The sequence below is a fragment of the Emydura macquarii genome, unplaced genomic scaffold (assembly GCF_026122565.2).
Source record: "Emydura macquarii macquarii isolate MOO-44397 ecotype Brisbane River unplaced genomic scaffold, CSIRO-AGI_Emac_v2 contig_3322, whole genome shotgun sequence".
Taxonomy (NCBI): domain Eukaryota; kingdom Metazoa; phylum Chordata; order Testudines; family Chelidae; genus Emydura; species Emydura macquarii.
The window spans coordinates 811,166-832,431 of NW_027133459.1; positions in this window are offsets into that span (position 1 = coordinate 811,166).

The following is a 21,266-nucleotide window of genomic DNA, read 5'->3' on the forward strand; positions in this document are numbered from 1 at the left end:
TGTCTGTCTGTCTCTCCGCTAGGGAAATAGTGGATGAGCCTCATCTAGTTGTTCCCACGTACCCCTAAATGACATTCCCTGCTCCCCAACTCCCTTCCTGCCCGGCCCTGCCCAGAGCCCTCACTGCCTGTCTCATCTTCTCTCCTTCAGTTTCCCTCCAGATCCTTCCCCGCCTGGTGTCACCTGCAGGTAAGGAGGGACCTGATTCGCACGCATGCCCCAGCTCTGCATCCGGGTGGGTCCCCTCCATGAAAGGGGATCGCCCATCGAGCAAACTTCAGTCGTGTGGCCCCAGGGTGGGGGCAGAGGCTGGTTGACTCAGGGAAAGGCACAGAATGGGGCATGGGGTCTTTCACCGCTAGGGGGTGCTGGCTTCACTCCAGCCCCAGTGCAAAGGGACTGGCTGATTCCGTGGGGTGGGGAATGGAACCAGACTAAGGGCAGTGGTTCCCATGTGGCTTATGTGTCTGGCTTCTTACTGTCGGGGTCCCAGGCATGGAATGGGGGACCCCCCCAATCCGCTCCTCTGAGCGCCTCTCACTCTGTTTAGGCTCCATTCCACTGCAGATTTGGGCCCCGCAGGGGGCGCCAGGAAAGGCTTCCAGAAGTGACTGGTGATTTCAGGGGGCTCAGTTGTCTGGGGTCCCCCTGGAGCCTTAGATGGCCTGGGTACTCTGGTAGGGCAGAGCCACCTGCCCCCCCCAACAAAATTAGGCTTTGTTACCGAGCTGACCTCTCTGGCCCGGCCGCTGGGGCCCTCCCTCAGGTCTAGACTCCAGGGGAGGCCACAGCGCCTTCCAAACAGGGGGAACAGTTAGCTCTCTGAGGGGGCCTAGCCCAGTCCTCTGGCAGGGCGGGCAGCCCAGCAGTCTATCGCCCCGGCCCTCAGGCCGGGCGGGCGAGCAAGGAGTCAGTTGCTCTTACCCTTTGGCAGGGTGAGCAAGCAGTGGGTCCGCTCTTGGGAGTGGTCGGGAGGAGGAGGCTCTCCTGGGGTGGCTAGGGAATGGGGGGGGACGACACAGGCCCACCCATCTCCACTGCGTCCCAGCGCAGGGCCCTAGCTGTGGCAAAGGTGTTGCCAGTCAGTCGGCGGGGCTCCCACCGCAACAAGCCGACAGGGATTGCCCCTGTCCCAGCCACTGACTATGGCTGTTCCTGGGCCACTTCTTCCCCATATCCCCAGGTATCTGACTCCTCAGGGTCGCTGGGGCACTCTGTCCAGGGTAGGCCCACCAGTCCCTCCTTGTCCATGGGTGTAACGCGGGGAGCTCCGGTGACTCGGTCCAGTCCCGGGGTCCGGGTACCTCGGCCCAGTATGTCTGGGTTGCCTGGTCCAGCAACATGAAGGCTCTACCCAGTCTCCAGGTCCGGGTTGGGCCAGGGTGGTCAGAGGCTCTGCTCTGGCCTAGGCCTCCACTGGCGGGGCAGCATGTCTGCAGTATCTCCCAGACTGAACCCTGGGGCCTGTCCTTTATACTGCCCATTCCTGTCGGGGCTCTGCCCCACGGTCGCTGATTGGGCTGGCCAGGTGGTCCTATCGCGGCCCGGCCCCTCTGTTGCCGGGCAGACTTGTCTGCTGGGCCTGCTTTGGTCCACTCAGGCTGCTGGGGCCCTCCCTCGGTCCTGACTGAGAGGGAGGCCACAGCGCCTTCCTACAGGCCTCTTTAAGAGGCTGGAAATGGAGCACCCTGAAAACAGAGGGGCTCTTGGTCCTGACCCCAGCCCATGTGTTGTATAGCGCTGGCTGCAAGCCAGGTGTGGGGGACATGAATCTGGGGGGCTCCACAGGGGAGAAGTCTCTCTCCCTGGATGCCATCTCCTCTCATCTCCTGCCTCACAGTCCCACTTTCCTCATGTGTCTGGTATCCACAGCCGCACGGAGCCAACCCAGCTACACCAGTCCTGGCGCAGCCCATCACAGCCAGGCAGGAACCAGCATCCCCTAGATGGGACACTGGCTGCTGCCCTCAGCCCCATAGATCGCAGGGTGGTGTGTTGGTCCCGGGGATTCACCCAGAGCTCTGGGGTGTGTGGGACGCAGACAGGTGGTGTCAGTCGTCCTGTGCGGAAGATCAGGAAGCAGTGAGGGACAGAGATTGGGGGACAGCACTTGGCTGGGGGAGCCTCACTTCTCCTGCATCTCCCTTCCCATCCTCAGACACCCTGCCGGCCCCCACGGTTGTTGCTGAACCCCAGCACCCCGTGTATTTCCCGGGGGAGAGTCTCACCCTCCAATGCTCGGCACCCCTGGGGGAGACGGTGAGGAGCTACCAGTTCTACAGTCAGCGCGGGGAGCTGGTCTTCACGGTGAACTCCAAACCGGCCCATTGGCCGCGTCTGGTCATGACAACTGAGATGGGGGAGGCCGGAGCGTACAGCTGTGTATACTTGGGGTTGAAGGACCGGTTGAGCATGTATTCTCCCCGCAGCCAGCCAGTCCAGGTACCAGTGATGGGTAAGTCCCCTTTCACCTGCTGTCTAGTAGGGGATTCCCTGCCCCACCCCGTCACGTGTGGGAACCCAGCCCTTCAGCTGTGAGGAGGATCACCTACCTGCCCAGTTCCACCCCGAGAGCCTCCTGCACTTGGTGGATGGCCCCGTCCCCCAGCTCTTCATGCTGCTCCCCAAACAGACGAAATAACCCCCACGTAAATCACACTATTCCAGGCATGGAAAGAGAACCCAGGAGTACTGGTTCCCAGTGTATCCCCCCAACGGTCTAACATCAAGGCCCTCCCCAACCTGTCACTGGTTCTGCAATTTCTACCTTCACTCCAGTACATTCCCCCTTCCACTCTTTCATTTCTACCCTCAGACCGTCCCGCTGCCCCGTCCATCTCTGCAACTGCCAGTGGCCTCTGGGAAGAGCTTGTGACCATCCTGTGCTCGCTCCCCGAAAGTGACACATCTATCACCTTCCAGATGTTCAAGAACGGGGACATCATAAAGCTGGGAGTCACCTCCACCCCGCAGGGTACCCGTCTCCAGCTCCACACGTCCGATCCGGCCATCGTGGGCTCCTACACCTGTAGCTATGAGAAGGACGTTGCCGGGAGAAAGGCACAGTCGAGGCCCAGTTCTCCCATCTCGATCCACTTGCCAGGTGGTGAAGGATAGTCAGTTCTTGCCTCCCTTTGATATTTCCCTTGGATCGCAGGTGCCGTATGCTGCCACCATGGGCAGCTCTGTCTTCTCCGCCGGGGGCTGTAGCTTGGTGAGGGCCGGAGGTTTCTGGCGGAGATCTCTGAGGCTTTCCTGCCTTCTCTCACCAAGTTGCTTTTTTCCCCATTGACAGATGTGATTTGTCTTTTCCAGAGCCCCCTGGAGCCCCGTCTCTCTCCCTGAACCCCTCGTGTACCGTCTACCTCCCAGGAGACACTGTCACCCTCACGTGTTCGGTGCCCCCCGACGCTCACATGGCGACAGGATTCCAGTTCTCCAGGGACGACGGCTGGAGAGTCTCATCTAGGAGCAGCAACATGCACGCCCTGATGGTCACGGGTCTGGGGGACTCTGGATCGTACACCTGTGTGTACTGGATCCAACCTTCCCTATGGAGGGTCCGATCCCAGGAGAGCCAGCCAGTCTCCATCTCAGTCACAGGTGAGCAATGCACCGACTCCAACTCACCTGGGGTGTCTGGGTGCATTTGAAGGGGATCCCACGAATACTGGGGACCCTGGACCCGACTGTGATGTGCCCTGCCCGATGGATGAAACCCTGTGACCTCCCACTCCCCGCTGAGTATGGCTGTTATTAGTTGTCGGGTGGATCTCTCTGAATTGCCCTGTTCTGCACGCTGCCCCACAAGCTCTGGTATTGGCCACTGTTGGAGACAGGCTACGGGGCTAGATGGAGCATGGCCTGACCCCACATAGCTGTTCTCATGAGGATGCTGCTCCCCTTTGGTGCCCGAGAACACAGACTCAGATTCCCAGGGCAGAAGGGAGTGTTTTGATCACCTAGTCTGCGTCACACCGGCCAGAGAACTGCCCACCAATAATTCCCAGAGGAGATCTTTTAGGAAAAAATCCCACCTTGATTTAGAAGTTGTCGGGCATGGAGAATCCACCACAATCCAGTGGTTAATGACTCTCGCTATGGAAAATTTACCCTGTCTTTCCAGTCTGGATTTGTCTAGCTTCACTTCCAGCTGCTGCATTTTGCTAGACCTTTGTCGGCTACAGCCCATCATCAAATATTTGTTACCCGTGTAGATGTTATACTTGTAAAAGAAAAGACGAGCAGGATCTAATTCAGGGAGACAAGGCGATAAGCCGCGTTAACTGTAAATGTAAGAATATTAAAGAGCCATTATGTTCACACACATTCATACCCAAGAAGTTCTGTTACTCAGTGTCGTAGTGGATTGTCCATCACTGGCCCTTTGTGTCTTGATTTCATGTTTTTGTACTGCTACTTTTGATCTACTCTAGTTCAAACAGGAATCAACGTAGGGAAATGCTCTGGCCTGTGTTGCACAGGTCAGACTAGATGATCACAATGATCTCTTCTGGCCTTCGAATCTTTGAATATTTCTTCCGAGTCTTTTCTTGAGCATTAAAGGTCTATGAAGTTGAAAATGGGGTGGAGGAGGTGAATAGCAAAGAGTTATTGGTACGTTACCCTCCTGCCTGTTTAATACTGGGGCTCCTTTCTGTAGATGGGCCTGTGAGATCTGGTCTGTATCAGGCTAATCCAGGCCTGGGATGTCCACCTGAAGAGTGGAAGCTGCTGCAGATGGAGTTTAGTGAATGGGACAGGTCACCCCAGAGCAGAACTGCTGCACTAGCTAGGAGTGATAAGACACCCGCTCTGCTGTGCCAGTGCCTGTTATACAGTAGAGATAACTCTATTCCGCCTGCAGAGCTGTGGTTCCCTTGCTGACCCCTCCTTTTTCCTGTCCCCCTCAGATCGCCCTTCCCAGCCTAGACTGAGTGTGGATCCCCCGTCTGGAGTGGTGAAAGAAGGGCTCTCTCTGAATATGACCTGTGTGGCCCCTGGAGATGCTGGTGACCAGAGGTTTGATTTCTACAAGGACGGAGCCGAGATTGTCCCTGGGCATTCGGGGTTTCAGATCACCAGTACAGATCCCGGCATCAGCTCTGTGAACACCTCTGTGCTAAGCATCCTGCAGGCCGGTCCCAGCAACACTGGGAAATACACCTGCAGGTACAAGAAGAATGTGAGCGGGAGATGGGTCCTGTCCATTGGCAGCCGGGCTGTGAACATCACTGTGAGCCACAGCCGCATCAACACAGGTGAGATTTCCCTCGTTTCTTAAATCAGCTCCATGGGTCACTTCCATTGGAGGAGAAAAGGGAGGTCGGACGAGGTGACACTTGTCACATTGAGACAGAAAACAAAGTGCAGATGAAAATCCCTCTTCTCCCCCCAGCCCCTTTCTATCTATGATGCTTCAATTGCCCAAGTATCCAAACACCTCACAATGCTGTTAATGGATTACGCCCCTCGGTCCCTATTTCAGAGATGGGGAAAAGCGGCAAGGAGAGGATAAGTCCCACAGGTGACCTGTTTTAGAGCTGGAAATTGAGGTCCGATACCCCATGTACAGGCCCAGCCGCATAACCGTTGGAAAATCCTTCCCCTCTTTGGAAGGCGAAAAAGGCTATTGCAGACGGAACATGCCAGAGACAACATCTCTCCCTGACAGCCAAGCTGAGACAGTGCAGGTCACAGGGGTGTCGGAGGAGAGACAGACAGGAGGGGGACAGACACACGGAGAGAAAGATTCAGGGGTCGGTGTCTACCGGTCTAAGAGAGAAGGGCTGTGGGTAGGTTTCATATCTAAGCTTCGTGGCTCCTGAGATGCAGGGGAATTCATCACAAGTCCTAAAGGCCCAGACACATGGATATCATGAGCATCACACTTAGTGGTTCCTCATGTGATTCTCCTCTCTCTGCAGCTAGCAGGTACCTCTGGGTCCGGGAGCTGGCAGTGGGTGGCTCCTTCTTCCTCATCAACGGCCTCATCTTCCTCATCACCCACTGCTGCTTCTAAACCCAGGTTTCTGGTGTGTTTCCTGCCTAAGACTCTCTCCACGAGGTGAACCGTTTTGGGTGCAGTCTCTGCCCTGGAATTCCAGCCTGGTGGGGGACGTTCTGGTTGAAAGGCCAAGAGTGAGATCTGACAAACATCCACAGCATCTGAAAGGGTTCTAGCACCATGAACACTTCAGTAGCCTACAGAAATGCAGCCATGTCTGAGGTGGGGCATGGCCGCAGCTGCACAGTGCTCATGCATGATGTTTGCTTGCCCAATGTGAATTCAGGCAACTCTGTATTCCCACCCCGCATGCTACTGCAATGATGTGTGTACAAACTGTGCTTTGTGAAGCTCAATAACAGCACCATGGAAACTATGTGTCAACGCCACCGATGGAGTTATGGCCATGCTCCACTAGTCTCTTTAAAGTCTGTAATTGAACAAAGGAGAAGCAGATCTGCTGAAGTCTGGAATACAAATGAAGCATGGTGACCGTTGGCAAGAGAATTGCAATGTACATAAGAAGTAAACAAAGCCATCGAGCCACCAAAAAGAGGAGGTGATGACTCAACTATTAGCAGGGGCTGGAGATGGCATCCCCAGCAGACCTTCATGCTTCATCAACTACAGCCAATGAACTTAAAGAGACAGGCTCTACAGGATGACAGAGAGAGGGTTATCCTAAGACAACAAGGGAAACCAACACCTCAGTGGTAGATCCTGACCAAGAGCCAGTCCCCCAGGCTGGACCATGCATCATCGGTGAGCAAAAGCATCTTGAACGAAGGCTGTACTTTTTTGACTGAGTTTTAGCCTTTCAGCTGTGCATTTTCACTGTGATTTTCTTATACCCATCTCTAGCGTGGTTTGATTTAACCTGGTATTACTTAACCCATGGCCAGTTGTTAATAAACTTGGTTTTTTTAAAACTAAACCAACCTAGTGCTGGGTTTGAATTCAAGTCATTGGTAACTCCAGTTAACATGGCTAGCAGCTGGGCATTGTCTCTTTAAAGGAGCGAGTGAACCATGTTATTTCTCTGGAAGCTCCAGAAGAGGGATCGACATTTGAGGGTGGATTGTTTGGGGGAAATTAAGGTGGGGCTTGTTGGGGTCCCTTGGGTAGTAGTAACCAAGGATGGTGGAGACCAGACCGTGGCCAGGGTGTACGGAGAAGGATATTGGAGCTGTTGATCGCAGACTCTCAGTATTGATTTGCTTACTGGGCAGAAGCATCCAGCCAGAGAGCTATGGCATCAGAACATGGAAAAGCACCCAGGGAGGGGAGTGGGATCAGGTGGGTTAGAGTAGGAGGGTTGAGAGTCCCAGCTGGGCACTGCTGTGTGGAAACTCATGGTGCAGATTGTAGAAAACAGGGCAAACGCCCTCCAAATATTTCACCAAGCCAGTAACAAATGTGGATTCCTGGATCACTCTAACAGCCTTATCGTGGAGTCGCACACGGTCCCCTTCATCCCTACAGTCTTTCTTGCCACTCAGACAAACTGGGCTTAGTGATAATGGTGATGTACACCAAAAATCACACCACATTTTGGTTGCTTCCCGTCCCTAGAGACTTGACCCAGATCAGCTGTCACTTGAGATCCTACACCAAAGACAACTCTTGAGCCAATCCTGGAATAAAATTGCCAAAGCTTTATTAACTAGGAAAAAGGAATTAGGGAGTTATCCATAGTGTAAAGGAAGCAAACCTATCCATACCATCGAGTTACCCTGAAAATCTGTAGAGTGACAGATGTTTAGTGCTCTGCCAATTCAAAGTGTCTTTCATGGCAAACCTAGGAGGCAGCCCCTGGGGATCTCTGGTTTCAGTTCAGAATCTCTGACCATTCAGAGATCAAACAGCTAAAAGGATGCAGGTGCTTCTTGTCAGGGATTTTGATTCCCTTCCCCCAGTGTTCAAGAGGGTGGATGTGTCTCCTCTTGAGGGGTCGCAATGAACTAACTGTTTTTGACCTCTGATGTTCTCCAGTGGCTTCCCTGGTATCTGTTGGGCCTTCCTTTGTTGGGCAGGAAATAACACCTCCTGTGGCAAATTAGTACTTTTCTCCAGTCTATGGTCATTGTCAGTTTCAAAGCAAACACTTATCTACCACCTTAAACCATGGAATATACAAATGTTCAGCAAGCTTAATGCAGGCAGTCTTATGCAAGCATTTCATAGATTCTAAACCCGGAAGACATTCTTATCAGACTAATATCTACTATCTATTTTGAGCACACAGTTGACCTGGCAATGAGATTGTTAATTCTTAGCTAATGCCTGCATCCTGGGCAAGAATGGGTATCAGACTTAGCAGCGTCATAGAAGCCACGCTGTTTTTCTTAGCTGCCAGTTGGCTTGATCCATGCAGACACGCAAATCCACATTCCTTTGTCTAGGCCCGTCTTGTTTATCAACCACCTTCCTAACATATTTCCACATGCTTTTGGAGTATAAACAGTTAAGTGTAGAGTTTCCTGGAAGACGGGAAGAATATGCAGAGAGACTTGGAGAGGGTTTCACCTCCTTAATTATCTGGCTTCTGAACATGCTTTGTCACCAACTCGCTATACAGCACAATGCTCATCTTCAGCAGGCTGGGCTTTGGTTTTCGACTGGGTGGTGTGGGCTTCCAAGGTTGAGAGTGGTATGACAGCGTAGGTGACTTCTGAGCCCTGGTGGGGGAGAAAAGAGAAATGGTGAGGGGGAGGGGTGTGCGGACACGAACTACTTGGATGATGGAGTGGACGATATGCCTATAAACTCAGCTCAAAGTGATCTGGATACATTGGATAATAGCCCTCAAATCAATAGTATGAAATTCAGTGAAGTGCAAAGTTCTCCACATCAAAAAGGAAAATTAGGGTTGCCAGCATAAAAAGGGGTGTAATGTCATGGCAGCAGTGCTGCAGAAAAGGTGTTCTAGTGGAGCACAGAGTGCATTTGAGTCAACAACACGATGATGGTGTAAAAAAGCTAGTCTCATTCCGGGATGTCGTAAGTAAGATACAGCAGGTAAGTGTCCTGCTCTACAGGGCTCGGGTGAGGACTCGGATGGCGTGCGGTGTTCAGTTACTAGGGACTCACTGTAAGAAAGATGTAAACAAACTAGAGAGGGTGAAAGAACAGGGCATGTCTAGTCTAGAGACGAAGAGGCTGAGGGGGGAAATGATAACCATCTTCTAAGATGATGTTATAAATAAAATGGTGATGGATGGTTCTCCATGTCCACTGAAGGTAGGACAAGACAAAATAGGCTTAAGCTTTGGCAAGGCAGATTTAAGATAGAGTTAGAAAGCTTTTCCTCATGTCTGAGAGTGGTTGAGCATTGGAACAGGTGACCTAGGGAGGTTGTGAAATCTCCATCATTGGAGGTTGTTAAGAACAGTTGGACAATCACCTGTAGGGTTGCTCTAGATTTAAGTAATCCTATCTCAGCATAGGGAAATGGACTAAATGACTTCTTGAGGTTCCTTCCAGCCCTACATTTCTGTGATTCACTGGAGGTTTGGGGTGATGGGGAAAGGGATGGCCAATTTCCAGCCCTTCCTTCTGCATCAAATGTGCAGCATCTCCTGGCTGCTGTTGTCTGGCTAGCCTCCATCAGAGACATGGCTGCACTTCCGGATTAGGTAAAAGATTCTGGCCATGCAGTTTCGAGGTGGTTGGATTGTGCTGGTTTTAAAGCTTAGCCTGTAAATCAATTCATGTTACCTGTTCCCTTTGCTCTGCTCCAGCATCCATAGCTTTTGATCCCTTATTATCGTGACTGGGATCCAGATTACTGGTGCATTCTCTGCCCTCAGATCCCTTGGTGCTTTCCTGAAGTTTTTGACCTGAAACAGAACCAGAGGAGAACGCAGTAGCTGAAGTGGTGAGAGATTGTGAGGAAAAGCCTAGCTATAATGAGCGACCTTAAGAAAGATGACGTTAAACCCGATTTTGTGCTCATTGATTTCAGTAAATGTGTGATTTCGTGGCTCCTACCCCAGCATAGGGTGCAAACAGGTTCAATACTTGCTCTGTATTGTTTTAACTATACATTTCCCGAGCCCGAAGTCACGGAGATACTGGAAGTTTTTAACCATTTTACCCCTCATTTAACCTTAATGGTAACCACAACGGATGATCTTTGTGCTCACATCTAACTTAAATTCTATTGCTTAGCCATAACCGTAACAACTAACCCTAACAACCTGAGAAGAAATCTGGCCCAGGGATCAGGGTTCTCACCTTCCCTTCTCATTGAAGGGTAAATACCTCATTTACCATGCATATTTTAGATTTGGTTTCCATACCCACACCATGGTAGGGTGCTTGGTGGTTGTTAATGGTGTAAAACTATTTAACCTGACATCTAGATACTAGTTTCTGGTTAGACACTACCGAGGGTGCAGATGGGAGATCACAGCCCCTCGCTTCCTTTCACGCACCTCTTTTCTTCCTCCTGAAACAGCAGATGACAGCAGCCAGGATTCCAGCCACAAGCAAGATGCCACCTGTTGCCAGCAACAGAATATCACGGCGATGGAATGGCCCTGTTCATGCAATAGACCAAGAAAAGGGAGGAAAGAGGACATGAGAACAGCTAGACAGCCCTGGGGAAAGACTCTGACCCACAAAGGAATCCGCCCTTGCAACAGATTTGCTGGGACAATCGTTCTCCATGTTGTCCCTGGCACGTTCCGTCTGCAATAGCCTGTTTCTCCTTCCAAAGAGGGGAAGGATGGTCGAATGGTTATGGGGCTGGCCTTGGACATGGGGTATCAGGGCTCAATTTCCATCTCTAAAACAGGTCACCTGGGGGACTTATCCTCTCCTTGCCGCCTTTCCCCATCTCTGAAATTGGCACTGAGGGGTGTAATCCATTAAGAACATTGTGAGGTGGTTGGGTACTTGGGCCATTGAAGTATCATAGATAGAAAGGGGCTAGGGGGAGAAGAGGGATTTTCATCTGCACTTTGTTTTCTGTCTCTATGTGACAAGTGTCACCTCGTCCGACCTCCCTTTTTTCCTCCAGTGCAGGTGACCCATGGAGCTGATTTAAGATATGAGGGAAATCTCACCTGTGTTGATGCCGCTCACGGTGATGTTCACAGCCCGGCTGCCAAGGGACAGGACCCACCTCCCGCTCACATTCTTCTTGTATCTACAGGTGTATTCCCCGGTGTTGTTGAGACCAGTGTTCAGGATGCTTAACACAGAGGTGTTCACAGAAATGATGCCAGGATCTGTGCTGCTGATCTGAAACCCCGAAAGCCCAGGGATGATCTCGGCTCCGTCCTTGTAGAAATGAAACCTCTGCTCGCTGGCGCCACCAGGGACCGTGCAGGTGATATTCAGGGAGAGCCCTTTCTTCACTGTTCCAGCCGGGGGATCCACGCTCAGCTCCGGCTGGGGAGGGGGATCTGAAGGGAGCAGCAAAGGGGAGGGTCAGCAGGGACATGGTGAGGGGAGAAAGTGAACATGGGGAACAGAATTTAATGTACGTGGAGCTGACGTGTGTTCTCTCTCCAGAGCCTCTTGTTTCATTTCAGGATCCTGAGGGTCTCCCCAGAGGTATGAGTGGGAGCCAGGATACGGGGTGGGGACAGATTCCTTCACATACAAATACAGGGCTGTGATATGGGGATGGGATGCATCCTCTCCGAGATTATCTCTCGTGCAGACACTTTCTTCCAGTGCTCACAGCTGTATGCTCCGGAGTGCAATCCAGACACCCCTGGCAGCTGAAGGAAGTCGGTGTAACCATCTGTAGGTGAGAAGCATTATTTGAGGCCAATTTTCTGGCCATCCCTGAAGAACCAGATCCCGGATAGGTTGGACGTGTTGGGAGCTGAGCACATCAGAGGCTCGGATTCACCCCTTATTAAGACCAGGTACTGTGGATGCGGGATGGGTTTGGGGGCAGACAGATGGGCTGGATGGTGGGTGGGGGAAGATGCAGAGATCGTAGTTTACAAATGATGCCCCAGTGAAGTAAAAAGTAGCGCCCGGTGTGAAGTAAATTCCTGCCCCCTCAGCCAGCCCCACCCATCGCTTCCCCCCACCTGCCCTTCATGCCTTGCAGCTTCAAACCCTCTACGCAGCTTTGATTCCCCCCTGCCAATGGTCTCCAGTTTCTAAAGCCCAGGGCCGGGGCGACCAGGGTTTCAGAGGTTCCCTCCTCCACTCTGAGTCTGACAGATGAAACAGCTCCTCAGTGAGCCCGGCAGGTCAGCATCCATAGGATGGCCTGTGGGGATACCCAAGGCTGATACCTGATCCTGAAGCCAAGCAATGATGTGGCTGGCGGGTGTCTGAGCAGCTGTGATGTCCTGCTGCTGTGTGAGACCCTGCTCCTGCCATCCACCTCCAACCCTGCTCCTGCTCTGCTCCCATCCTGGTCCCATTTTCTGCCACACTTCTGCCTAGTTCCTGCCTTGCTCCAACGATCAGGCCAGATGAGCGATGTCTCTGTTTCCGGGATGCAGAGGGGGGGCGGAGGGTGCTCCAGTACTGGTGAGTTTTCAGTCTAGACTGGGTGCCTTTTGTAAAAACCCACCCTAGTCCACACAGGGATTTATTCAGGGCTGCTCCACAGCTTGCATTCGACAGGGGTCGGGCTAGACGTTCACTCGTCCCTTCCAGCCTGGGATCCACGTTTTCATGATATTGTCTAATTTCAGAATCCGGCCCTAAATCTGGATTTCAATTGAATACACCCAGGGGATCAAATCTGGCCAGAAATTTGAGCAACTTCAATTGGTTGTCTGGGAGATGGCCCCCATTCCCATGTCACTGACCCCCTACCACTGCACCCTAAAGTAACCAGCCTCTCCAGAGACCCAAGCAGTGACACTGAAAAGAGACGGTGATTGAATCTGACCTGGTGGGTGGACCTGTCTGGAGGTGAGTGACCAGGCTGTGTCTCACCCCCTACCTGGAGCAGAGATACCCAGCCACAGGGCTAGCAAACAGCTGAGGAAAGGGGTCTCACCGGTAACTGTTATGGAGATGGGTTGGCTTCTCTGTGAGGGGATCTCTCGCCCATACACATTCGTCCAGTATTCACAGCTGTACGCTCCTCTGTAAGATCCAGATACCCCTGGCAGCTGAAGAGCGACAGAGTAACTGACCACAGACCAGGGGAGCTCCCTGGATTCAGTTGCCTGGTTGTCTTTGAAGAACCAGACCCCGGACAGGGTGGATGTGCTGGGAGCTGAGCACGTCAGGGTCATGGATTCACCTGTAATGAAGATCTGGTGCTGTGGGCTCAGAGTGAATTTGGGGGCAGGAGGACGGGCTGGAAGGAGGTGGGGAAAGACAGAGAGAAAATTCTTTAGGAATGATGGCCCGGTCAAGTAAATAACAGCCCTTGGTGTGAAGTAAGTTCCTGCCCCCTCAGGAAGCCTCACCCATCGCTTCTTCCCCCTGATCTCGACACCTTGCAGTGACAGCCCCACTACACATCTTTGGTGCCCCCTAACAAAGGTCTCCAGGTTCTAGGGCCCAGGGCCAGGGGGAGCAGGGTCTCGGACGCTCCGTCCTGACCAGCAAGGCAGACAGATGAAGCAAGTCCCCAGTAATCCTGGCAGGTCAGGCCACATAAGGCAGCCTGTGTGGATACCCAAGACCTCGGGTCAACTGGCTGGCTGGCGCCTCCTGCTGAAGACAGGTAATCACCAAGCTGGTGGGCGTCTGAGCAGCTGTGACGTCCTGCTGCTCCGTGACACCCTGCTCTGTGCCTGGCTCGGGCCATCTGCCTTCAACCTGCTCCTGCTCTAGTTCCCTGTTCCTGCCCTGCACTGACAACTAGGCCAGATGACCTATGTCCCTGCTTCCGACACCCAGATCGTGGCAGAGGGTGCTGCATTACTGGTGAGTTTTCATTCACGACTGGGTGTCTTTTCTAAAAGACCCACCCTAGTCCAAGTGGGGATTAATTCAGTGCTGCTCCATGGCTTGTGTTCGAGAGGGGTCAGGCTAGACAGACGATCACTCGTCCCTTCTGACCTGGGATCCATGTTTCATTGATAAAGTCCAATTTTAAAATCCTGGCCCTGAATCTGGATTTCACTTGAACACCCCCAGGGGATCAAATACTGCCACAAATTGAAGCAAATTCTACTGGTTGTCTGGGGGAAAATCCCCCCCCCATTCCCATATCAATGACCCCTCCCACAGCACCCCAAAGTACCCAGCTTCTCCAGAGAACCAAGCAGTGACACTGACCAGAGATGGGGGTTGAATCTGCCCTGGTCGCTGGACTTGTCCTGAGCTGAGTGACCAGGCTGTATCTCATCCCCTACCTGGAGCAGAGATTCCCAGCCACAGGGTGAGCAAACAGCAGGGGAAAGGGGTCTGACCTGTCACTGCTATGGAGATGGGTTGGCTCCTCTCTGAGGGGATCTCTCGCCCAGACTCTGACTTCCAGTATTCACAGCTGTACGCTCCGATGTGTGATCCAGACACCTCTGGCAGCTGAAGTGTGTTGGTGTAACTGGCTGGAGACCAGCGTATGTCCCTGGGGGGGATTTTCTGGCTGTCCCTGAAGAATCGGATCCCGGAGAAGGTGGATGTGCTGGGGGCTGAGCACGTCAGGGTCACGGATTCACCACTTATGAAGATCTGGTGCTGTGGGGTCACAGTGAGTTTGGGGGCAGGAGGACGGGCTGGAAGGGGGGCGGGGAAGAACAGAGAGAAAATTATTTACAAATGATGCTGCAGTCAAGTAAATAACACCCTCGGTGTGCAGAAAGTTGCTGTCCCCTCAGGAAACCCCACCCATCACTTCTACCCTCCTGCTCTCCATGCCTTGAAGTCTCAACCCCACTACACAGCTTTGGTGCCCCCTTACAAAAGTCTCCAGCATCTAGAGCCCAGGGCCAGGGGGAGCAGGGTCTCGGATGCTCCCTCCTCCCCAGCAAGGCAGACAAATGAAGCAGCTCCTCTGTAATCCCGGGAGGTCAGGCCCCATAGGCAGCCTGTGGGGACACCGAAGTCTTAGGCTCAACTGGCTGGCTGGTGCCTGCTGCTGAGGACAGGTAATCACCAAGCTGGCTGGTGGGCGTCTGAGCAGCTGTGACGTTCTGCTGCTGCGTGACATCCTGCTCTGTGCCTGGCTCCTGCCATTCCCCTTCAACCCTGGTCCTGGTCCACACCCAGCCCTATTCTGGTTCCTGCCCTGCTCCTGCTCTACGTCCCTGTTCCTGCCCTGCCCCGACGATCAGGCCAGATGACCTACGTCCTGGCTGTCAGCACCCAGAGGGGGAGAGCCTGCTCCGTTACTGGTGAGTTTTCAATCAAGACGGGGTGCCTTTTCTAAACGACCAGCCTTGGTCCAAACAGGGTTAATTCAGGGCTGCTCCACGGCTCATGTTCGACAGGGGTCAGGCTAGACATTCACTCATCCCATCTGTCCTGGGATCCATGTTTCCATGATACTGTCCAGTTTTAGAATCCTGGCCCTGAATCTGGATTTGACTTGAACACCCCCAGGGGATCAAATACTGCCACAAATTGAAGCAACTTCTACTGGTTGTCTGGGAGACACCATCCCATTCCCATACCACTGACCCCCTCCCACTGCACCCCAATATACCCAGCTTCTCCAGAGACCCAAGCAGTGACACTGACCAGAGATGGGGTTGAATCTGACCTGTTGGGTGGACCTGTCTGGAGCTGTGTGATCAGGTTGTGTCTCACCCTTTAGGTGGAGCAGAGATACCCAGACATGGGGTGAGCAAACAGCAGGGGTAAGGGCTCTGACCTGTCACTGTTATGTAGATGGTTTGGCTCCTCTCTGAGACGATCTCACACCCAGACTCTGTCTTCCAGTATTCACAGCTGAACTCTCCGGTGTATGATCCAGACACCTCTGGCAGCTGAAGCGTGTCGTTGTAACTGGCTGGAGACCAGCGTAGGTTCCAGGAGGGGATTTTCTGGCTGTTCCTGAAGAACCAGGTCTCAGACAGGGTGGACATGATGGGAGCTGAGCACGTCAGGGTCACGGATTCACCCATGATGAAGATCTGGTGCTGTGGGCTCACAGTGAGTTTGGGGGCAGAAGGACGGGCTGGTAGGGGGGCGGGGAAGGACAGAGAGAAAATTCTTTACGAATAATGCCCCAGTCAGGTAAATATCACCCTCCTAACCAGCAAGGGAGACAGATGAAGGAGCTCCTCAGTAACCCCTGTCAGCCAGGCCACATAAGACAGCCTGTGGGGACACTGGAGATTTGTTGAGAACTGGATGCCTGGCACCTGCTACCAAAGCCAGGAAACGATCTGGCTATCGGGCGTCTGAGCAGCTGTGACATCCTGCTACTGCGTGAGACCCTGCTCTGGGCTTGGTTTCTGCCATCCTTCTCCATCCCTCTTCCTGGTCCACTCCCAGCCTGCTCCTGGTTCCTGTCTTGCTCCTGCCACAGTTCCCTGTTCCTGCCCTGCCCCGACGATCAGGCCAGACAGCCTCTGTCCCAGCTCCCAGCACCCAGACGGTGGCAGAGGGATGCTCCATCAGGGGTGAGTTTTCAATCAATTCTGGGTCTTTCCTAAAACACAGGCCCTAGTCCAAGCAGGGATTAATTGAGGGATCTTCCACGGCTTGTGTTCAACAATGTTCAGGTTAGACGTGGCTCCATGTTTCTATGTTACTGATGAACGTTACAATCCTGGGCCTAAAACTGGATTTGAATTGAACACCCCCCAGCTGATCAAATACTGCCACAAATTGAAGCAACTTTCATTGGTTGTCTGGGAGACACCCCCCCATTCCCATATCACTGACCCCCTCCCACAGAACCCCAATGTACCCCACTTCTCCAGAGACCCAAGCAGTGACACTGACCAGAGATGGGGGTTGAATCTGACCCGTTGGGTGGCCCTGTCTGGAGCTGAGTGACCAGGCTGTGTCTCACCCCCTTCGTGGAGCAAAGATACCCAGCCATGGGATGAGCAAACTGGAGGGGAAAGGGGTCTCACTTGTCACTCTTATGGAGATGATTTTGCTTCTCTGTGAGAAGATCTCTCGGCCATTCACGTTTGTCCAGTATTCACAGCTGTACGCTCCGCTGTGCGATCCAGACACCACCGGCAGCTGAAGAGTGACAGAGTAACTGGCCGCAGATCGGGGGAGCTCCCTGGATTCAATTTCCTGGTTGTCCTTGAAGAACCGGATCGCGGACAGGGTGGATGTGCTGGGAGCTGAGCACGTCAGGGTTATGGATTCACCCGTAATGAAGATCACGTGCTGTGGGCTCAGAGTGAGTGTGGGGGCTGAAGGACGGGCTGGAAGGAGGCAGGGAAGGGTGGAGAGAAAATTCTTTAGGAATAATGCCCCAGTCACGTAAATAACACCCCTCGGTGTGAAGTAAGTTCCTGCCCCCTCAGGAACCTGCATCCATCGCTTCTTCCCCCCTGCTCTCGATACCTTGCAGTGCCAACCCTTCTGCACAGCTTTGGTGCCCCCCTTAGAAAGGTCTCCAGGTTCTAGGGCCCAGAGCCAGGGGGAGCAGGGTCTTGGACGCTCCGTACTGACCAGCAAGGCAGACAGATGAAGCAGCTCCTCAGTAATCTCGGTAGATCAGGCCACATAGGGCATCCTGGGAAGATACCCAAGTCTTGGGGTGAGCTGGCTGCCTGGCACCCACTGCTGAAGACAGGTAATCACCAAGCCGGTGGGCGTCTGAGCAGCTGTGACGTCCTACTGCTGCGTGACAACCTGTCTTTGCCTGGATCCTGCCATCCCCCTTCAACCCTGGTCTTGGTCCACAGCCAGCCTGGTCCTGGTTCCTACCCTGCTCCTGCTCCAGGTACTTGCTCCTGCCCTGCCCTGACAATCAGGCCAGAAGACCGACGTCCCTGCTTCCAGCACCTAGAGGGGTCAGAGTGTGCTGCATTACTGGTGAGTTTTCATTCAAGATGGGGTGCCGTTTCTAAAAGACCTGCCCTAATCCAAGCAGGGATTAATTCAGGGCTGCTCCACCGCTTGTGTTCAACAGGGGTCAGGCTAGACGTTCACTTGTCCTGTGTGTCCTGGGATCCATGTTTCCATGATACTGTCCAGTTTTAGAGTCCTGGCCCTGAATCTGGATTTCACTTAAACACCCCCAGGGGATCAAATACTGCCACAGATTGAAGCCAGTCCTACTGGTTGTCTGGGAGACACCCCCCATTTCTATACCACTAACGCCCTCTCACTGTACTCCAAAGTACCCAGCTTCTCCAGAGACCCAAGCAGTGTCACTGACCAGAGACGGGGGTTGAAACTGAAATCTTACCCGGTGGATGGTCCTGTCCTGAGCTGAGTGACCAGGCTGTGTCTCACCCCCTACCTGGAGCAGAGATACCCAGGCACGGGGTGAGCAAACAGCAGGGGAAAGGGGTCTCACCTGTCACTGCTATGGAGATATGTTGGCTGCTCCCTGAGTGTATCTCTCGCCCATACTCATTCTTCCAGTATTCACAGCTGTACGCTCCGGCTTGAGATTCAGACACCTCTGGCAGCTGAAGCATATCAGTGTAACCAGTCAGAGCCCTGGGGTACTGCGTGGATTGGATTGTCTGGCTGTCCCTGAAGAACCGGATCCCAGACAGTGTGGATGTGCTGGGAGCAGAGCACGTCAGGGTCACGGATTCACCCACGATGAAGATCCGATGCTGTGGGATCACAGTGAGTGTGGATGCAGGAGGATGGGCTGGAAGGGGGGCAGGGAAAGACAGAGAAAATTCTTTATGGATGATGCCCCAGTCAACTAATAACATCCCTCGGTGTGAAGTAAGTTCCTGCCCCCTCAGCCAGCCCAACCCATCACTTCTAGCCTCCTGCCCTCCATGCCTTGGAGCCCCAGCCCCTCTACGCAGCTTTGGTTCCCCCCTTACAAATGTCTCTGGCTTCTACAGCCCAGGGCCAGGGGGAGCAGGGTCTCAGATGTCTCCAACCCTGGTCCTGGTCCACTCCCAAGCCTGGTCCTGGTTCCTCCCCTTCTCCTGCTCTAGTTCCCTGTTCCTGCCCTGCCCCGACGATCAGACCAGATGCTCTATGTCGCAGCTGCTGGTACCCAGAGCGGGAGAGCATGCTCCATTACTGGTGAGTTTTCAATCAAGACGGGGTGCCTTTTCTAAACCATCGGCCTTGGTCCAATTGTATTAGTTGCCTTTGAGGCCCCCTCCCTTCTGATATCACTGACAACACCCCCACCCACCGCACCCCAAAATACCCAGCTTCTCCAAAGACTCAGGGAGTGCCACTGACAAAAGACAGATTGTAACTGACCCCGTGTGTGGCCCTGTCTATAGGTCAGTGACCAGGCTGTGTCTCACCCCCCTACGTGGGGGAGAGAAACCGAGTCACAGGGTGAGCGAACAGCAGGGGAAAGGGGTCTCACCTGTCACTGCTATGGAGATAGATTGGCTGCTGTCCGAGGGGATCTCTTGCCCAGACGCATCCTCCCAGTACTGACAGCTGTACACTCCGGCGTGTAACTCAGACACAGGCGAAAGCTGAATCTTGTGAATGTAACTGTCTGAAGGTGAGAAGCCTTCCTTGGAGCCGATTTCCTGCCTGCCCTGGTAGAACCGGATCCCGGACACAGTAGACGCTGCCACAGCTGAACACGTCAGGGTCACAACTTCTCCAGTGATGTAGACAGGATGCACTGGAGACACGGTGAGTTTGGGAGCTGGGGGGGGGGCTGTAAAAACCAGGGTGGACTCGTCTAACATTGAGCAGAGAGGTGTGAGCACATACGTGTGTGTCCGCTAACCCTGGCTGGAGGGGATCATCCCTACTCTGTGTGTGTGACAGTCACCTCATCGGCTGCAGGGCCTGGTTCCCCACAGGACAGGAGAGGGGCTGGGACACCCGGGATTGGATCCCAACAAGGAATGAGCAGCCTCTGATTCCTGCTGGACTCTCCCCTCCTGCCCAGGGGGTGTGGGAGACTCAGTTGGTAATACGCCGAACCTTGTCAGCCATGGGACAGGGCCATCTGTGCCTCACATCCTCTGATTGAGGGAAGTGGAGGGCATAGAGGAAGTGGAAGGGTTATTGATGCAAATAATTAAACCGCAGCCCGGCATTCTCCTCCGGGTATTCACCCCCCATTCTCCGCCCAGGGGAGAGAGGTAGATAAGGGAGGAGAAACCAGCAGTGAATCACCCGACCCACTTATCAGCATCCAGAGGCATCAAAGAGAAAAGAGGAAGCTCGGGCAGATGTGGGGAAAGGGAGGGGAGTTTTTCCATCCCCCGTGTTTCCTCAGGGGTCTCTACAGAACTGGCTATTTAGGTCCAGGCGGGTGGTGATAAGTCTGCAACCATTGGCCCTAAAACCTGCTTAGAGCCAAGACCTGTGGTAGAGAGAGAGCCGCCCCCCTTCACACACAGCCCCTAAGTGATGAGCCCAGGCATGGGGGTGACTCAGTGAAAAGGGGAGGTGGGTGTCCAGTCTCCATGGCCCGTCCTGCCCTCTCTCTGCTGAGGCTGCCCCTGAGGGGCTGGGTGGTGCCCATGTGAGTGGGGGCATCTTCTGCCCTGCAGCACTGGCCGGGACCCACGAAATGGACACCAGAAATGGCCATCAGCTGGGATCTCCCTTCTGCTCACATGGACGCAGCTCTGGACTGGAGATGCTGCAGCTGGGGCAGGTGTGAGAGGAGAACCCTCTTCACGGGGCTGCCTGAGCCACCCAGGGCATGATAAAGGGGGCTCCTGAGGAGTCTCCTTTCCTTGTAATTTCAAAGATTATGGGGTGAGAGGAGGGGGATCCCCACCGCCACTGTGCGAGCCCTCAGCCAGGACAGGAGATGTCGTTACCTGTGGGGGACGTTGGGCTGTGGAGAGTCTGAAGAGAGGCTGGAAGAGAAGAGAGGAGAGGGGGTGAGAAATCTGGGGAGGGAATGAGGTGTGGGGGGATGTGGGGCGGGGTAGGATGGGGGGATCTCTGAGTGATGGACAGAGGGACAGGAGCCAAGGGAGGCCACTCACCCACTGCAGGAAGAAGGAGAGTTAGCGCTATCCTGAGCTGGGCGCTCCAGGACGGAAGCTGGGTTCTCAGCTCAGCCATCATCCGTCTGGTCTGGGTGCAGGGACGGGGCCAGATCCTTCCCCTCTGACAGAGGAGGAGGAAGTCACAGCCTCCAGTGCTGACACCGCCTAGCTTGGTGGCTGGAGAGGCAGTGTGTTCTCAGGGAAGGAGGGGCTGAGGGAAGCTGGCCACTTCCCGCCACCATCTTTGGGGTCTGCTCTGGCTTTTGTAATTCAACGCAGTGCTG